Genomic DNA, 8488 nt, shown 5'->3' on the forward strand with positions numbered 1-8488 from the left:
TCCTGACTCATCTCCTCTCGCTGGTGGTGGGAACACTGGTCCCGATGCCTGGGACTCCTCCCCCCCCACTGCGCTCTGGTGGGGAAGCTGGTCCTGATTTCCAACTGCTGCTCTCGGAGTCCCCACTGGCCCCTTCCTTCTGGGGTATCCCCCTTGGCACCCCCCTTGCCCTGGCCATCGGCGCCCCCTTCTGTGAATCTTCCAATTCACTGGAGAGACTCAGGGAATTCCTCGGACCACTGTCATCGCCTACGCTCCCCTCGGATTCCTCCCCCTCGCTCTCCATTTCCTCCCTCTCCTGTGCCTCTGCTCCTGAGCCCCTGACAGGTGGTAGCATTGAACTGTTATGTGTCACAGCCTAAAGTGAGGCAACTTTGCCATCATACAACTAACTTAAAGGAATGCTATTTTCATTCTTTCTGAAGCACATTCCAAAGAATCCTATGATATTGCATATATATCTGGAAGGGACTCCAAAGGTCATCCAGCACAGCCCACTGCAAGGTAAGAATATGCAGGAGAACATCCACCAGCCTTGGTTGGGCTGTCAGTGTTGCCCTATGAAAGGGCACTTTTCAGGCACTTTAAACGTCAGCTGCAACTTGCGCCATGAAGCACCCCTTGCCATCCCCTTTTCCTGACTGGGAGCGAAGGAGGTGCTGCTTACAGTCTCCCCAGGAGCATTTCAACAGTCAGGAGGAGGCCTGAAGCCTTCGGGGGGAATGTAAATCTGCTAAGAACATTTAACGCTATTTCCCTGTCTTCTTTCTGAAGCCCTTTCCAAATAATGATGGGATATAAACCTCTTGGAGGGACCCCAAGGGTCATACAGTCCAACCCGCTGCATCACAGGAACATGCAGCAGCCCCTTATGGGGAACAATCCTGCAACCTTGGTTTTACAGCAAATGTTGTTCTCTTAAATGGCACACCTCTCCTGCATCTGCAAGTTCAGCCATGAAGCCAACATGGCCATCCACTATTCTGGTCTGGAAACCGAGGAAGTGCTGCTTACATCCTCCCTGGGAACATTTCAACACTCAGGGGGAGACCCTGACGCCTAAGCCTAACCCCATTCCTCTCCCTGAACCCATCCCTAACAATGATGCTAGACTTACAGCTTCTGACCTTTGTCAAAGGTAAAGGGACCCCTGATCATTAGGTCCAGTTGTGTACAGACTTTGGGGTTGCACGGTGCACCTCACTTTGTTAACAGAAGGAGCCAGCGTACAGCTTCCGGGTCACGTAAGAGGCTTCTGGCAAACCAGAGCAGCGCACAAAAACACTTTAAAAATGCTAGGTTGACAGAAGTAGGGACCGAGCAATGAGAGCTCACCCCGTTGCAGGGATTTGAACCGCCAACCTTCTGATTGGAAAGTCCTAGACTCTGTGGTTTAACTCACAGGGCCAACCACATCCCTATCTTCTGACCTTTGACCCCTAGTTAAAAACTACTTTCCGTGGCCACCTTTACTCAAGCTCCAAATTGTCCAGCTTATTGTGAATCTGGCTAGAATTAGGAATTTCATTAGGGAAGCCATCTCATAAAGAGATTTCCCCCCAGCTGCAGCCTCAGAACATGGGCAAGTGTGCATTGCAGAGCATCCCAAAACAAAACTGTATTCCGGACCCAGGGCTTAGGGGAATTAGGGTTGGGGGATGAAGACTAGAATTTTTGGGAAGCCTGTTTATTCTGACAGTGGTGTTGGTGAAGGAAACTGCAGACCAATCCTGGTGCAAGCGCACTGCTTCAGGAAATAGGGGTCCCAACCCAATGCTCACCCCCTCAAACCCAGAGGATCCCAAGACAATTTGGCTCCTACCGTTCTCCGAATGGGTGCTGCTCCTCTTCCAGGCAGGCGCTGAAGGTGGGATGAAGGCCTTGTCTGTCATGATTAGGGAGGGAAGACAGATTAGGGGGGAGAAGGCAGAGCGTTCTCTCCATCTCCCCCTTCTGCCTGGAAATATGCACAGGGAAGCCCACTCACTTCAGGAACCCTCGTTTTCCCCCACCCTTTTGTTTACTGTACATAAGTAGACTTGTGCCCAAAACATGTGTGTGATAATAGATCCACAAAATCTGACATGAAGGAACGAAGCACAGAGAATTTATCAGTGGGCCATTTCTTTCAGATGAACTGAAAGAGTAGGAGTATAAAAGAGGCACACAGTTTGTACTGCATTGTTTATTCCACAAACTTGTTTCTTCTTTCTGAAGCACATTCCAAAGAATCCTATGATGCTGCATTTATATCTATCTATATCTGGAAGGGACCCCAAAGGTCATCCAGCCCAGCCCACTGCAAGGCAGGAATATGCAGGAGAACATCCACCAGCCTTGCTTGTACTGTCAGTGTTGCCCTACTAAATAGCACTTTTCAGGCACTTTAAACTGCAGCTGCAAGTTGCACCAGGAAGCACCCCTTGCCATCCCCTTTTCCTGACTGGGAGCGGAGGAGGTGCTGCTTACAGTCTCCCCAGGAGCATTTCAACAGTCAGGAGGAGGCCTGAAGCCTTCGGGGGGATTGTACATCTGCTAAGAACATTTATACCTCCAGAAAAGAAAACCACCATGAGCCTGCTCTAAGGGAACGCTCATAAGGGTATAAAGTGGTTTTCTTTAGAACACCTCTCTTAACATTACAAACTGCTGCAAATTTCCAAAACGCATACATCCGTGCCAGTATTTGTGAATGTAAATAACTCAACTGGCTTTTGGTTTTGGCCCCTGCTGCAGGGGCTCAGCCCACTTAGGCTCCTGCCATTGGGGCTCCCAGCCTATATGCATAGCGGGGGGGGAGTCTTAAATCTTTGCAGAGTTTATTTTTAAGGGCTGACACACACAACCACCCCCCAAAACTGCATTAAGAGATTACCAAATGCAAAGGTTTCCATTTTTGGAGAGAACGTGGGAAAGTGCAATCTCCCTGACCATCGAATAATAGAGACTGTTCTCTGGGAGGTTGCCAGGGCTACTGGTGTGAGGAGAGGAAAAGAGACTTTTCAAACAGCTGTTTGAGCTGAAATCCACCTTTGGAGAAGTCAGGATGCACTTCTGGGAAGGACCAGGCCTTGTGGAAGTGTGGGGACTGCGCAGTCTTACCGATTTAGAGAGATAGCTAGGTATTTCCCACCGTTCCCTTGGCTCCTTGCTTCTAAGCTTTTCCAGTGGATGGAAGTGGACTTAGGCAGATGTACCTGCCTTTTGCAACTCCATGGAGATGTCTGTTAGCTGCCTTGCCTCTTTTTCTTCTCTTTCCTTTGGCTGCCACGCTGCTTTGTGCCCAAAGATCCCCTTTGCCCCTCTCGCCCCACAAGACAGCAGCAGGAGGGCCCTGGCACTGGCACCTGGTCTCAGAAGATTCCCTCTTCTCCCTCCCTCCGTCAGGCGAAGCTTCCCCTTCCCCTTTTTGGGAGCAGGAATTCAGCACGCCCCATACAGCCTGAGAAACAAGGGGGGGGGGTGAATTATTGCAGAAGAACTGGCACAGGATCTGCCAAGCTCAAATTAATGTGCAAGGAAGAATAAGGGAGCTCACAGGAAGCGAGGCGACTTTCCTGTGTTAGGCTGCAACTAACTTTAAGGAACGCTATTTCTCTTTCTGAAGCCCTTTCCAAAGAATGATGATGGTATATAAACTTCTGGAAGGGACCCCAAGGGTCATCCAGTCCAACCCGCTGCATCGCAGGAGTCCCTTATGGGGAACAATCCCGCAACCTTACATCCTCCCTGGGAGCATTTCAACAGTCAGGGGGAGACCCTGATCCTGACCCCAAAGCCTAACACCGACCCTATCAATGACCTAAACCCCAACCCCTAGACTTACAACAGCAGACTTACAACTTCTGACCTTTGTCAAAAGTAAAGTGACCCCCGACCATTAGGTCCAGTCATGGCAGACTCTGGGGTTGCGGTGCGCATCTCACTTTATTGGCCAGCGTACAGCTTCCGGGTCTTGTGCCCAGCATGACTAAGCCACTTCTGGCGAACCAGAGCAGCGCACGGAAACCCCGTTTACCTTCCTGCCAGAGCGGTACCTATTTATCTACTTGCACGTGCTTTCAGGTTGCTAGGTTGGCAGGAGCAGGGACCCTGCAAAGGGAGCTCACCCCGTCGCGCAGATTCGAACCGCCAACCTTCTGATCGGCAAGTCCTAGGCTCAGTGGTTTAACCCACAGTGCCACCCGTGTCCCTTCTTTCGGACCTTTGACCCATGTTAAAAACTAGACTTTCTGTGTTCTTCTTTACTCCAACCCCAAATTGTCCAGGTTCTTGTGCACCTGTCTAGAGGTACCATTTTCATCAGGGAAAACATCTCATAAAGAGATTTCTCTGCACCTGTGACCTCAGGTGTGCATTGCAGGGCAGTCCAAAAACAAAACTGACTTCCTGACCCTGGGGTTAGGGGAATTAGGGCATTTGGGGTATAAAGACTATACTTTTTTGGAAGCCTGTTTATTCTGACTCGTTTCTACAGTTGTGTATGCACTGCACACTGGTGTTGGTGAAGAAAACCCTCAACCCTTCATACCCAGAAGATCCCTGGACAATTTGGCTCCTACCGTTCTCTGTATGGTGCTGCTCCTCTTCCGGGCAGGCGCTGAAGGTGGGACCTTGTCCGCCATGATCAGGGAGGGAAGACAGATTAGGGGGGAGAAGGTGGAGCGTTCTCTCCATCTCCCCCTTCTGCCCAGAAGTGTGTGCAGGGAAGCCCACTCACTTCAGGAATCCTCGTTTTCCCCCACCCTTTCCTTTTCCATGCCTAAGTAGGCTTATGCACGAAACATATGGGTGATAATAGATCCACAAAATCTGACATTAAGGAACACAGCAAACCTGTGGGCCTGATTTCTTTCAGATGAACTGAAAGAGTAGGAGTATGAAACAGGCACCCATCGTTCGTACTGCTATGCAAGACAGAATGAAGTAGCTGGCTGGCAAGGGAAAGCAGATGGCCATCGCACAACTAACCAGGAGGTATGTTTTTCTGGTTCTTTTTTGTGTGACACTTTGCAGCTCTTAGGAATATGCAGGTGTCCCTTATGGAGACCCCCCTGCAACCTTGGTGCTCACAGTACCAAAAGGTGGAAGCATTGAACTGTTAGGTGTCACAGCCTAAAGTGAGGCAACTTTCTCATCATCATACAACTAACTTGAAGGAATGCTATTTCTGATTCTTCTTTCTGAAGCACATTCCAAAGAATCCTATGATGCTGCATTTATATCTCTCTATATCTGGAAGGGACCCCAAAGGTCATCCAGCCCAGCCCACTGCAAGGCAGGAATATGCAGGAGAACATCCACCAGCCTTGCTTGTGCCGTCAGTCTTGCCCTATGAAATGGCACTTTTCAGGCACTTTAAACCGCAGCTGCAACTTGCGCCATGAAGCACCCCTTGCCATCCCCTTTTCCTGACTGGGAGCGGAGGAGGTGCTGCTTACAGTCTCCCCAGGAGCATTTCAACAGTCAGAAGGAGGCCTGAAGCCTTCGGAGGGATTGTACATCTGCTAAGAACATTTATAGCTCCAGAAAAGGAAACAACCATGAGCCTGCTCTAAGGGAACGCTCATAAGGGTATAAAGTGGTTTTCTTTAAAACACCTCTCTTAACATTACAAACTGCTGCAAATTTCCAAAACGCAAACATCCATGCCAGTATTTGTGAATGTAAATAACTCAACTGGCTTTTGGTTTTGGCCCCTGCTGCAGGGGCTCAGCCCACTTAGGCTCCTGCCATTGGGGCTCCCAGCCTAGGTGCATAGTGGGGGGGAGTCTTAAATCTTTGCACCGTTGATTTTTAAGGGCTGACACGCACAAACACACCCCAAAACTGTATTCTGAAGCACTTTCCAAAGAATCATATGATGGTGGGTGAGTGGGTGAGTATATATCGGGAAGGGAGCCCAAGGGTGATCCAGTCCAACCTGCTACAAGGCAGGAATCCACCCTTCTGCAGCTGCAAGTTCGCTTCCGCCAGGAAGCCCCCCTTGCCATCCCCTTTTGTCCTGCCTGAAGTTCTCGGTCTGATTGCAGATATGCTAACATCCAGGCAAAGGAAAAGCCATGAGCCTACTCTTAAGACTCATACAGGTAGAAAGTGCTTTTCTTGAGAGCACCTCTCTTAACATTGCAAGCTGATGCAAGTGTCCCAAACTGGAGTGAAGTTGCTGGTTTGTAAATATTAAATATTCCTACTTTATTGATCTGAATTACTCAAACGGCTTTTAGTGCTGGCCACTAAAGGGTTGTCCCTGAAAGCTGGGGTCTTCTAGACCCAAACTGGGTTTTGGATGCTCCATTAGACAAACCAGTCAGCTCTGCCTCTCTAATTCACTGGGCTTGCTTGCAAATTAATTCTCTTTTTTAATTTATGCCTCTTCCAAAACATTTATCTTAAGATTTAACGTGCAAGTGTACCACCTTTGGATCTCTGGTTGGATTACGTGGATAAATTGATAGATGAAAAATCGGTGCCTTGAGTAATTACCTGGTTGAAGCAATGGTTCATCTGAATAAATTAAGTTTCCAACCCATTGCTTTGTCACCTTTTGATAGCCTAACAAGAACAGGAAAAAGGAGACATACCTCACCAGCATGGGAGAAGCCAGGAGGCTCTAGCCTACCCCAATCAAATAAATAAAATTATTTTACTATATTTTTACTGTACTGTACTGTGGTGGTTACGGGGGATGAGGCCAAGCCCCACTTCGGTGGGTGTAATATATCAGGAGTGGGGTTTTTTTTTTAAATGTTCTTATATGTTATGTGTTTATAGGTATTTCTATTTTTTCCCTTTTACCTTCATGACTTTTCCTCCATCTTCTCTTCTCCCTTCATCACGAGAAGTTTCCTCCTCCTCCTTTTCAGAACAGGAATTCAGCAGAGCAGACCTAAGAAATATCAATAATGTCATTTTCCCAAGAAGGGAAAGAGGGGTCCACCTCAAAGCAAACATAGATGTCTAGCCCAGATTCCAATGGAAGAAAGATTCAAGTGGGAAAGGGCCTCCCTTCCCTGGGAGCCATCATAGGGACTAACTGGAAGAAATGTGTTTTTCTTCTTTATTTTTTCTTGCTTGTTCTTGTTTCTTCTTTCTGAAGCACATAATGGTGCATCTAGCTGGAAGGGAGCCCAAGGGTCATCCAGTCCGACCCGCCGCAAGGCAGGAATCTGCCAAGGAACCACAAGGGTTCATTTCATAATAATAATATTAACAATAAGTGGAGGAATTGGGATCTGGAGGAATTAGCTGCTTACAAAAGCACCGCTTCAAGCCGTTTCCAAGACATTCAAGGCTGCCTGAGGGGGAAAGCAATGGAGATCTGCACTTTATTTTATATCAAGAACAAATTATTCTCATTATCACAGCCAGTTCCTCTGGAGTTGCTTCTCCCCCCCATTGAAATCATTCAAATACTATCCTGTTAAGGATGATAATGATATTAACAATGTATTCCTATTTCCCAGCCACCAACAGAATCTTTTTTTTTTAACCGACAAAACATCAGACACTACAAACTTCCCTCACCCTTTTATAATAACAATAATAAAATGAATGCTAATAATAATGTATTACTCCTTCCCAGTCACCAAGAGTATTTTAAGAAACGATAAAACGACAATTTCCCCTCACCCTTTTATAAGAATACCATTATAATACTGGTAACAATTTGAAAATGAAGGAGAATCCTCGTTTCTTCCCCGACAGAATATGAGATAATTCGACAAAAGGGGATATATGACAAACTTCCCTCAGCCTTTTCTAATAATAATAAGAAGAATAATTTAGAAAGCAATGGCGATAATCCTTCCTTATTCTTCCCCTCAGGCGCTTCCCTCGAGAAAATGGCGAAGGAGCCGCTGAGGAGAACACGCGCCCCAGGCACGGCCCCGCCCACATCCCGACCCGGGATTGGCCCAAAGGCCGACCTATCGCTGCCGAGTTTACTGCTGCTGAGCCGGCTGGGCGCGTGCGTCGAAGGAGGGGGTTCCTAGGGCGGCCATTTTGGACGAGGGCAAAGGGCCTGGAAGGAGGGGGGAAGAAAGGGCAGCAGATGCGCCACCGCCGCCATGTCGGTTGAGGGTCATCGTCGGCGATAGGTGGGCCTTTGGGCCAATCCCAGGCCGGGCGGTGGGCGGGGCCAGCCCTTTCCCGCTCTTTTTTCTCCTCCCAGCTGCTTCTCCTCAGCTCTTTCCCACGCAGTTTGGGCGCCTTTTTAATGCAAGAAAGGATTATTAGCAGTCCTTTTAAAATTATTTTTATTTTTATTATTAGAAAAGCCTTGGGGAAGTTTGCAATACAGTGTGTTTTGTCGCGCTTTTAATATTCTGTTTGGAGTGGCTGGGAAAGGGGAATAAAGGAGGATTATCCTTCCTTTTTCAATTCTTATCATTATTACAATGGTTATTCTTATAAAAATTATAAAAGTTTGTAGTATATTATGTTTTATCGTGTTTTAAATACTATGTTGGTGGCTGGGAAAGAGTAT

At 47.7% G+C, this 8488-nt stretch overlaps 1 long non-coding RNA gene across 1 annotated transcript; it reads right to left on the reverse strand.

Moving 5' to 3' along the window:
- Nucleotides 1-1019: 1019 nt before the first annotated feature.
- LOC309362451 lies at nucleotides 1020-6908 on the reverse strand. The gene is made up of 3 exons (XR_014164964.1): nucleotides 6799-6908; nucleotides 3103-3272; nucleotides 1020-1885 (listed from the first exon to the last, which is right to left on the reverse strand). It is a non-coding gene; the product is annotated as an uncharacterized lncRNA (long non-coding RNA).
- Nucleotides 6909-8488: the final 1580 nt, after the last annotated feature.

Source organism: Podarcis melisellensis (assembly GCF_964234715.1).
Source record: "Podarcis melisellensis genome assembly, contig: HAP1_SCAFFOLD_327, whole genome shotgun sequence".
Lineage (NCBI taxonomy): Eukaryota > Metazoa > Chordata > Lepidosauria > Squamata > Lacertidae > Podarcis > Podarcis melisellensis.